This window comes from Anomaloglossus baeobatrachus, chromosome 5 (assembly GCF_048569485.1).
Source record: "Anomaloglossus baeobatrachus isolate aAnoBae1 chromosome 5, aAnoBae1.hap1, whole genome shotgun sequence".
In the NCBI taxonomy this organism is placed as follows: Eukaryota; Metazoa; Chordata; class Amphibia; order Anura; family Aromobatidae; genus Anomaloglossus; species Anomaloglossus baeobatrachus.
This window is the reverse complement of record NC_134357.1, coordinates 569,889,965-569,900,993: the sequence shown is the minus strand read 5'-3', so window position 1 is coordinate 569,900,993 and position 11,029 is coordinate 569,889,965. Positions and strand designations below refer to the sequence as shown.

At 47.0% G+C, this 11,029-nt stretch overlaps 1 long non-coding RNA gene across 1 annotated transcript; it reads left to right on the top strand.

Annotated features, from left to right (window-relative positions):
• The first annotated feature begins 1,486 nt into the window (after window positions 1-1,486).
• LOC142312410 (uncharacterized) lies at window positions 1,487-10,203 on the top strand. The gene is made up of 3 exons (XR_012754379.1): window positions 1,487-1,597; window positions 7,465-7,624; window positions 8,487-10,203. It is a non-coding gene; the product is annotated as an uncharacterized LOC142312410 (long non-coding RNA).
• The last annotated feature ends 826 nt before the right edge of the window (window positions 10,204-11,029 follow it).

The following is an 11,029-nucleotide window of genomic DNA, read 5'->3' as shown; positions in this document are numbered from 1 at the left end:
ATCCTCTCCGCCATCTTGTCCCTGTCCATATCCATCCTTCACGGGGCAATCAGGAGAATTCTCTTCTATAGAGCGATTGTTCTCCCCCAGCATCTAATGTGTATGGAGCCTGAGCCCAGTAATGGGGAATCTCCACACACCTCCTCCTGCAGAGCCGCACACTAGATATATGGCTGCTCTGTGCTTCCAGGACCTGTGATGATGTCACATGGAGGGGAGGAGTCAGGGGGGTCACATGATCAGCTCCTCAGTATATGCAGGGCTCTGCTGTGCTGGGTGTCATGGTGCTGGATGAGGGGAAGTTTATGTGTGGGGTCAGGAGGGGTTTACAGTGTGGATGTAGCAGAGCCGTGTGTGTACGAGGTGTACGGAGCAGAGCCGTGTGTGTACGAGGTGTACGGAGCAAAGCCGTGTGTGTACGATGTGTACGGAGCGGAACCGTGTGTGTACGAGGTGTACGGAGCGGAGCCGTGTGTGTACGAGGTGTACGGAGCGGAACCGTGTGTGTACGAGGTGTACGGAGCGGAGCCGTGTGTGTACGAGGTGTACGGAGCGGAACCGTGTGTGTACGAGGTGTACGGAGCGGAACCGTGTGTGTACGAGGTGTACGGAGCGGAGCCGTGTGTGTACGAGGTGTACGGAGCAGAGCCGAGTGTGTACGAGGTGTACGGAGCAGAACCACACGCTATTATTTAGTTACATTGGTTGAAAAAGCCCCCAGTCCATCTAGTTCAACCTTCCTCCACCAGTTCTACATTTTGTCCCTAAGTCATTTATAACCCACAATGTTGTGTACTGAGGAAATCATCCAGCCCTTTTTTAAAAGCTGTTATAGTATCTGCCATTACTGCCTCTTGTGGTAGGACATTCCACAGTCTGACTGCTCTAACTGTAAAGAAGCCTTTTCTATTTAGCTGCTGGAATCGCTTTTCTTCCACTCGTGGGGAGGTGGCCTGAGCTATAGCTTGTTTGTTCTAACGTAATAATATCTGTGTATGTAAAAAATCAAAATATAGATGTAGTTGCATAATTATGTGTGTATATATAGCAATTGCACAGACCTATAATAGAATTCTAAGCTGTATAGTCATGAAGGGGTTACCAAGAATAAGTGAACAGATGTACAAACAATGAAAGTTTTCATAATGATGAGCAAAGGACTTATCAGTAGATTAACACAGAAAGAATGTATAACGAACAGAGATGTATTTTACAGCATACTGGGAAAAACTAGGGAGTAAAATACTCCCTAGGCTCTGTGTTCTAGTTCCAAGGTCAATGATGCATTCTGTATAATTAAATCTATTCAATACACGAGTTTCAGTTGGTGACGCTGGGTCAAAGAGAACACGTCTTGCGTGATCATTGTCTGATTCATTAATATCGGCACTAATATACAGCTAATACGGCACCAGCCTCTGAATATCCTAAACGAAAATACCATTAGCTATCTTCAACCAAATTTCTCCCTTGACAGATGGCGCATCCTTTGTGGAGCCCCTCCCAGGACGCATTGCCAACCTGGAAATACCGATGGTTTGGATGTCGCGGACTGAGACCTCCCTCCGCTCCAATTAGACTGATCATCTCCAACCCAGTAAGTGTTACATACTGTGTATTCACGACCTTTGTGGTTAATTTGGAGAGGAGGGGGAGACGGGCTGTGTGTCCTTATCGGTGTTAAAAGGTACCTGATTGTGACTCAGGGGTGATGCCCGCTGGGGCTCAGTAGCACGATCCCAGCCCTGAGGTGTGGATCGAGAGTGTCACACAGGATCCAGAGGACGGTTGTTAGGGCAGGAAAGATGGTGGTGGCCGGATATCGCTAGTTAGACTGACCTGGTGTGTAATTAAAGACGCGGGGGGTTCCCGTGACCGAAGATAGGGATTAGGATGTTAAAGGAGTTGTCCGACATTAGCTTAACAAAAAAATTTGAGTTTATCTGTGCTGTATTGTCATATAAATCACACCTACATTGTTATTTTCTGTTTTCTAACTTTTGTTCCTCTTGAATTATCCCTTTATTCTCTGCAGCTTCTTGTTTACATTCAGATCCAGCAAACATGACCACTTCCTGTGCTGAACCTCAGTCAGAGCTGTCACCACCCAGCCTCAGTGTCCAGCCCCACCCCAGTGTCCAGCCTCGCCCCCTGCCCGCCCCCTGCACACACAGTCCATGTCAGTATATTCTGCCCCAGCACCTGACCTGGTATCACTACAGCATTGCAAATAACAGTCCCACATCGGGCTCTGCACCGCACACATATGGCTCTGCACACGCACACACATGGCTCTGCACCGTACACGCACACACATGGCTCTGCACCGTACACATGGCTCTGCACACGCATGGCTCTGCACCGTACACGCACACACATGGCTCTGCACACGCACACACATGGCTCTGCACCGTACACACATGGCTCTGCACACACACACACATGGCTCTGCACCGTACACATGGCTCTGCACACGCATGGCTCTGCACCGTACACGCACACACATGGCTCTGCACACGCACACACATGGCTCTGCACCGTACACACATGGCTCTGCACACGCACACACATGGCTCTGCACCGTACACATGGCTCTGCACACGCATGGCTCTGCACCGTACACGCACACACATGGCTCTGCACACGCACACATATGGCTCTGCAACCCCCCCATCCCCATCGGGAACACATGTTGAGTACATACTCACCTGTCCTCGGTCCCTGCCGCTCCTGCACGTTCGTCCGCTGTCTGTGCTCTCTTCAGCACAGTAGTGACGTCACCGCTGTGCTGCAGAGCGCACAGACAGCGGGAGGGACAGTGACTTCTCAACAGCACTTTCAAATGTACCGGCATCGGTGATCTGTGATGCCGGTACATTTGAATGTGCGATCCTGGGCAGGGGGCCCAGTGCTGGAGCTGACACTACGGCAGCTGCCACCAGGCCCCGCCCCCAGGTCACGGACCCCACAGCAGTGCACCGTACACATGGCTCTGCACACGCATGGCTCTGCACCGTACACGCACACACATGGCTCTGCACACGCACACACATGGCTCTGCACCGTACGCATGGCTCTGCACCGTACACGCACACACATGGCTCTGCACACACATGGCTCTGCACCGTACACGCACACACATGGCTCTGCACACGCACACACATGGCTCTGCACCGTACACACATGGCTCTGCACACGCATGGCTCTGCACCGTACACGCACACACATGGCTCTGCACACGCACACACATGGCTCTGCACCGTACACGCACACACATGGCTCTGCACCGTACACACATGGCTCTGTACACGCACACACATGGCTCTGCACCGTACACATGGCTCTGCACACGCATGGCTCTGCACCGTACACGCACACACATGGCTCTGCACACGCACACACATGGCTCTGCACCGTACACACATGGCTCTGCACACACACACACATGGCTCTGCACCGTACACATGGCTCTGCACACGCATGGCTCTGCATCGTACACGCACACACATGGCTCTGCACACGCACACACATGGCTCTGCACCGTACACACATGGCTCTGCACACGCACACACATGGCTCTGCACCGTACACATGGCTCTGCACACGCATGGCTCTGCACCGTACACGCACACACATGGCTCTGCACACGCACACATATGGCTCTGCAACCCCCCATCCCCATCGGGAACACATGTTGAGTACATACTCACCTGTCCTCGGTCCCTGCCGCTCCTGCACGTTCGTCCGCTGTCTGTGCTCTCTTCAGCACAGTAGTGACGTTACCGCTGTGCTGCAGAGCGCACAGACAGCGGGAGGGACAGTGACTTCTCATCAGCACTTTCAAATGTACCGGCATCGGTGATCTGTGATGCCGGTACATTTGAATGTGCGATCCTGGGCAGGGGGCCCAGTGCTGGAGCTGACACTACGGCAGCTGCCACCAGGCCCCGCCCCCAGGTCACGGACCCCACAGCAGTGCAGGGGGAGGTTACTGGAGGTGCGGGGGGGAATGTGTGGGAGGGTGCAGGGAAGGGGGCGGGGCTCACCACACTGTAGTCGCCCAGCAGGGAGGCACAAGCTGTTCCACATTTGCATGTCAACATGGCCCTGCCCATGTAGACGTGCAAAGACCGGAAGCAGCAAAATCGCGGCAGGAGCAGTCACATGACCGCTCTGAGCCGGGGGAGAGGGGCTGACAGCGGGGCAGGTAAGTGGTCTCTATCTACTTACCTGCCCCAATGTAGCCCAATAGGGAAATAAAAAAAAAAAAAAGTCAAAGAAGCCGGATAACCCCTTTAAATTTGATACAGTTGACCAAGTCCGGAGGCCGGGACTTGTTTGTATGTGCATATGCATTCTTGTATGACCTCCTCCGTGACATGGACGATTTTCACGTGACCGAAGATAGGGATTAGGACAATAAAAAATATTGGTGCAGCTGATCAAGTCCAGAGGGAATACATTTTGTACCCCTCCTCCGTGACACGGGATACCCTTATTACTATATAGCTGAGGAAGCAGCTAGTATAAAGGTGTAGCCTTAAGTTATGGCCGGGCTGTAACGCACACCGCATAGTCATAAATTAGTGTAATCCGGACACCACCAAGATAGCAAAAATATTTAGAACGGAGAAGACAAGGTTAAGAAACCTGAGGATTCACAGAATGTGTTGGATTTAGTGAACATTCCTTAGGTGGGGGCACGTGCTGGAGATAGTTAAGCTGTGCATCATGCCCCGGAGATTTTCAGAGTATTACTTGTTGATTGATGCAAAGTAGTTTGCCAGAGTAATGCAGATATTGCTATCAGAAAGATATATTGAGGTCATAGATGAAGATGAGCAAGGGGATGTTGTGTTTTTCTGTAGGTTACCCAAGTCTGAGGATGGTTTTAGGGGCACTCGAGAAGGTTGTTTTGTTGCTACTTCGCAGCCTGATCCTGGACAAGCTCCGGAGCTACTCATAGATACTACAGCCCCATCCCCTGGCCAGAATCCCTCAACTTTTTCTGTACTGCCCACACCGGCCTTAAGGTGAAATTTGTGACGTACATCTGGCCGCTTTAGCGATGTCGTTGCGTGTGACACCTATGAGCGATTTTGAATCATCGCAAAAACATTCAAAATCGCTCATCGGTGACATGGGGGTCCCTTCCCAAATATCATTGCTGCTGCTGTAACGATGTTGTTTGTTGTTCCTGCGGCAGCACACATCACTGTGTGTGACGCCGCTGGAATGACAAACATCTCCTTACCTGCCTCCACCGGAAATGGAAGAAGGAAGGAGGTGGGCGGCATGTTCCGGCCGCTCATCTCCTCCCCTCCTTTTCTTTTGGGCGGCGGTTCAGTGACGCTACTGTGACGTCGCTGTGACACTGAACAAACCGCCCCCTTAGAAAGGAGGCGGTTCGACGGTCACAGCGACGTCGCAGAGCAGGTATGTGCGTGTGACGCTGCCGTAGTGATAATGTTCGCTACGGCAGCGATCACCACATATCGGCCGTACGATGGGGGCGGGTGATATCGTACTCGGCATTGCTAGCATCGGCTAGCAATGTCGCAGCGTGTAAAGCCCGCTTTAGTCCCAGCCCCCACCTCACAGTTAGTAGAGGCACCCCCCACAACTCTCACATTGTCCCCGCCCACTCCTGCCTCTCTCCATCCAGAAGTACCAATTGAGAAACCGTCCCCATACGATCTAGCTAGCTGCACATGTTACCATTGTGGCTACCAAAACACAGAATGGAGAGATGGTTGTAATAATTGTGCAGCTCACCGCCCACACCTGAGTCAAGGCCATAAGCCTGTCCCAATCCTCCCTGTTCTAACTCCGGGAGGAGGTTACTATGTGCCTCCTCTACATCAGAGAACAACCGAACAGACTCAGGAGCAGTTATCCACACCCATACCCCTGGCCCCTCCTGTACCTGTAATGCCGTCTCTCCCCCCACCAGCCAGTCTGGCGTCACATTCCCCAGTTACTAATCCCCTCCCCTTGGATCCCCCTCCTTCCTCTAGGACACATAGTGAGCCTTACCCCGAACCTGAGGAGGAACAGCCCTCACCCAAATATGTCCCCTTCAACCCCACCCAGTCAGCGGCATTGCTCCACAGCTTGCTAGATCCCAAGACTAACCCTATGCGATTTTGTAGGGAAATGCTACAGGTCCATCAATGGTATATAGCTGCTCAGAAGGACCTTGTTAATCTCACCAAGGTAAAAGCGGGAGATAGTTTTTGGCCCTTAAAGCCACAGCATATCCAACAGCAACCAAACCCTGTTGTGAATCTGCACCGGCCCAACAATAGATCCACTAAGCGTTGTGGCAACTATCAACAAACCCAACAAAGCCAATATCTGATCTGTTGACGTTGTGGCCAGCTCGGTCACCTCCAGAGAGAGTGCCATACCCCCCAATCCCAGTGTTTGGTCTTGTACCCTCAAAACCATAACCAAAACTTGCAGCACATAAATATATAATAAAGGTGTTCCCTGTAGATTTAGTAATGATCTACCTGAAGCCAGGTGTGCCTTTTCCCCAGAGTATCACAGTATCCCTTTAAATCAGCCCCAGGAGATCTCCCAAGATACCGCTTACAGTCCGGGCTGCACCCACGAGTCTGCCCCAACCTTCCCTAATGACACAGAGGGGAGCCCCGGACTGCTTGCCCCCTTGCTGCAGTGATTTCCAGTCCCAAGCCACCCATCCTAATAATGCCTTCCATTCCATCCCATCTATGTTAAAGCTTCTGTGATATATGTTTCTGTAATGAAAGTTTTGCCCATGGCCCCTCTTGTATCTGTTTCTCCCCACCAGCCGTTCTGATACCACGCATCCTGACTCTGGCTGCCTGCAGCGAGACGTGGGAGTGACAGGGAAAGGTGGGGGCTAAGTCAGCTCCTAAAAAAAAAACCAACTGACTAAGTAGAGAAAAAAAATGGTTTCAGCAGAGATTTACAGGGTTGTATGTGTTTCACTCCTTATTAATGAGTGTTTTTCTTAGCTGGTTGGATGGGTTTTGTTTAACCCTTAGAGATCAAAATTTCACAGAATATTATCAATAGTATTCTGCTAATACCTAAATAATTAAATTGATGTTGAATAGAAATTAAATTTCTTAAAATATGCTAGTTTTTTTTCTTTTATAAATACAAAATATATACGAATTGTGTTGTCTATTGTAAGGTTTCAAGATTCCCTAGTAGTGTATAAGTTATATTCATTGGTTGTTTAATTATGTTGTCTGCTGTTATAAAACTATACATTTTGTCAAAGTAGTAGATAAAAACAAAAAATAAAGGGGGGAAGAAGATATCTATTATATTTTCCAGCAGTAGAAGGCGCAGCAGACATATTGGATAGGCTTTAAAGCTGGCCTTTCTTTTGCAACAGTCAAGTCATGTTTATTGGACTACAATGAAATATGTCTGTTATAACAATGATCTAATGCATATTTCTTTTAGTTTTTGTTTTTATAGATGGAACAAGAGGGTGGTCGATTTTGCACTGGATATGCTACAGTTTACACAACATGAGGTAGTCTAAATTTGAACCACTCCCCTCCTATCGGTACAGGAAGATGTGACGTATTAATGCCGCTCTAGATGGGTGGAGCAGTAGTAGGTAAGAGTCAAAATGTGTATGTAGGATGTAGATCTTTCCTGTTGTCAAATGAGCTAGGTATGCTGAAGATAAAGTCTAGATCTGAGCTGATGGAATCGGATGGAGATCCCCGCACAGGTGCAGCTGACCAAGGAGCAGTGAACGGGCCTAGAGTTGAGGAGTCCTTTACCAATGCATATGGACCATACCTCGGTGGCACCTGTCACGTCAGTGACTTCTGTCACTCCTTGTGTTCTTAAATCCCTACAACTACAAGCGAATCAACAAGGAGTGGAGTGCGAGACGCAGGGAGCCAGCTGACTGAGGGAGGTCTGTGGATAAAGGGCAGTAAGCTTTCTCTGCTATGAGATCTCTTCTTAATGATGGCCCAAGTAACTTATGGACTAAAATCTGTAAAAAATAAATATTAGTGTGCGCTTTGGTGACACCAGGGTTCAGTACCCAGGTGGGCAAACTCACCCAGTCTTGTAGAACACGTTTTTAAACCAATGTGAGGAAAAAACTGTAAAGAGTCCGCAGAAACACTCTGCACCTTCTCTACCCATATTTAGAGACTGCAAACGGATTATAGATGTATATCATGAGCACGTTGTATGCAAGTCTGTGCGTGTTGTATAGATTTCTCTCCAGGTTTGGTCAGAGGCATTCCAGTGCAAAAAACGACGTCATTGCTGAAAATCCACATAATGCAAGTGGTATGTAAAAAAACAAACTAATAACTTGTAAACCAATGTGTGTTTTGTTTCTTTTTAGTAATAAACAAGTTTCTATGTAAAATGTTTTTTGGTTTAGCACGAGGCATGTACAATTTTTATATGATTGACTAAATAGTGAAATAAACAAGTGTATTTTCTAATTTCAGATCCTAAGTCAGAGTTAGTAGAATATGGTTTTCAGTCAGGAGACTGATTAATCCTAAAAGGACAAGCGAGAAAGAGCCATGAGTCAAGATTAGATGAGTTGATCCAGCTTGTCCCCACCACAGAAATTTCGATAAAGCTCAACGGCAGGACAACATGGATTCATGCCTCGCATTGCAGAAGGGTCGATCCACCGGAGCTGCACTGAGCGTCCTGCTCATATTTATCCTTTTCAAAAAGACCTGTACAGTCTCAGACTATTATTCCCGAAACAGAAGAGAGGACTTAGAAAGCCTTGACACATGGGAAAGTCCAACTACAAAGGGTAAGGACTCGCCTAGGGGTCCTTGGTCTCAAACTGGTGAAGAAAACCCCTTTCCCCTCTCCACCCATGCCTCAACGTTCAGTCAGGCAGGCTTTCCCAACAGATCTTTCTTCCTCTTTTCCTAAGGGAACACAGTCCCTTAGTATTTGGAAATGGCAGAAGTGAATCTAAGGGGGGGGACTGTTAAGGGTACGAATTGAGTAATCTGAAATACTTAATTCAGCCATTTCATAGACCCAAAAATGTGGTTTAGTTAATGTAACCTAACAATTTATAAATGTTTTTGTCTCCTACTAACTCATATATGAATATATTCACTGATTTTCCTGAATACAAAATGCTTGCTATGGACTCTCTCATCTCGGGAAAAGTTTTGGAAGAGCCTATCCCATCAGGCTGATGTCTCTCCGGCCTAGTCTGCAGAGCACTGGCAGTGACATGCGAGTTAACGTTACATCTCAGAAACCAATGGACCTGAAACCACTGAAGCAGAAAGTGGTTGCTATTTTACCCATTATTCCAGAAGATTTCTCCAAGTCAGTGCCACAAACTGTTTACATAAAGCCTCATCATTTTTTTTTTTTTTTTTTTAAGAACAGGTCATCCAGGTTCACGAAGTGGCCCTAAATGGACTAGTACTGACCAAGCATCCTCCTTTTTGTTTCATATCTGGAAAAGGAACCATAGACAATCTGTAGCAAATGTTTTTTAGTTATGTGCTAATTTTAAGATAAGGTCTAGATTCAAATCTTACTTAATCAGGATAATGTGCCCTAATGAAAGTAATAACGCCAATTCTAATGGCCCCTATAAATCATAAAGTTATTTTTAATAAATAAAATAAGTACTTAAGGGGGAGCTAAAATATATATATATATATATATATATATATATGTGTGTGTGTGCAATTAGAGTCCCAAGGGGAGTTGGTCACAAGCAAGTTCCAAATAAAATATATCTAAATAGGGAAAATTTTAAAATTTAAGGTTGACAACATTCACAGATATCTTATTAAGGGGGGACTGTGGAGGTGGCCTGAGCTATAGCTTGCTTGTTCTAACGTAATAAGATTATGTAAAAAATCAAAATATAAATGTAGTTGCATAATTATCTGTGTGTCTATATAGCAATTGCACAGACCTATAATATATTTCTAAGCTGTATAGTCATGAAGGGGTTACCAAGAATAAGTGAACAGATGTACAAACAATGAAAGTTTTCATAATGATGAGCAAAGGGCTTATCAGTAGATTTACACAGAATGTATAACAAACAGAGATGTATTTTATAGCATGCTGGGAAAAACTGGGGAGTAAAATACTCCCTAGGCTCTGTGTTCTAGTTCCAAGGTCAATGATACATTCTGTATAATTGAATCTATCTAATACACGAGTTTCAGTTGGTGATGCTGGCTCAAAGAGAACACGTCTTGCGTGATCATTGTCTGATTCATTAATATCGGCACTGATATACAGCTAATATGGCACCGGCATCTGAATATCCTAAACAAAGATACCATTAGCTATCTCCAACTACATTGCACCCTTGACACACGCAGTGTATACCCCCTGGTCCTTAGTATTGTCTTTGGAAGAAATAAGTCATGTACCAGTCCTTTATATTGACCAAACATGTATTTATACATATAGATGAGCTCTCTGACGTGTATTTCCAACCTCTCATCATATGGGAGGCCTTCCATTCCTTGTAGTAGTCTAGTTGCCGCCTTTGAACTGACTAACTTCTGAATGTCCTTTTTAAAATGTGGAGCCCAAAACTGGATCCCATATTCCAGATGTGGCCTGAGGGCTCATGCGCACGTAGCCGAATATCAAGCATTTACGCTGCGTATTGCACCGCAGCGTATATGCATGCGACCTGCGTCCCCTGCAAAGTCTATGTAGATTGTGCATGAGACCTGCGCACGTTGCGTTTTTGAGAGTGCAGCGATTTGAATGCCAAAATTTTGTTCCAAATCGCTGCGTTCTAAGAAGCAACATGTCACTTATTCCGTGCGCTTTGGATGCAGCTCCCGCTCTGTCTATGGGAGAAGCTGCATCTAGAGTGCATGAAATCGGCTTTTTTTCTGCAGAAACACTGCATCCATTATGCAGTGTTTCTGCAGCGATTTGACGCGCACAAAAATTTCTGCAGGGACACGACATAACGTGTGCATACAGCCTTACAAGTGATTTATAGAGGGGTAACAATACGTTGGGA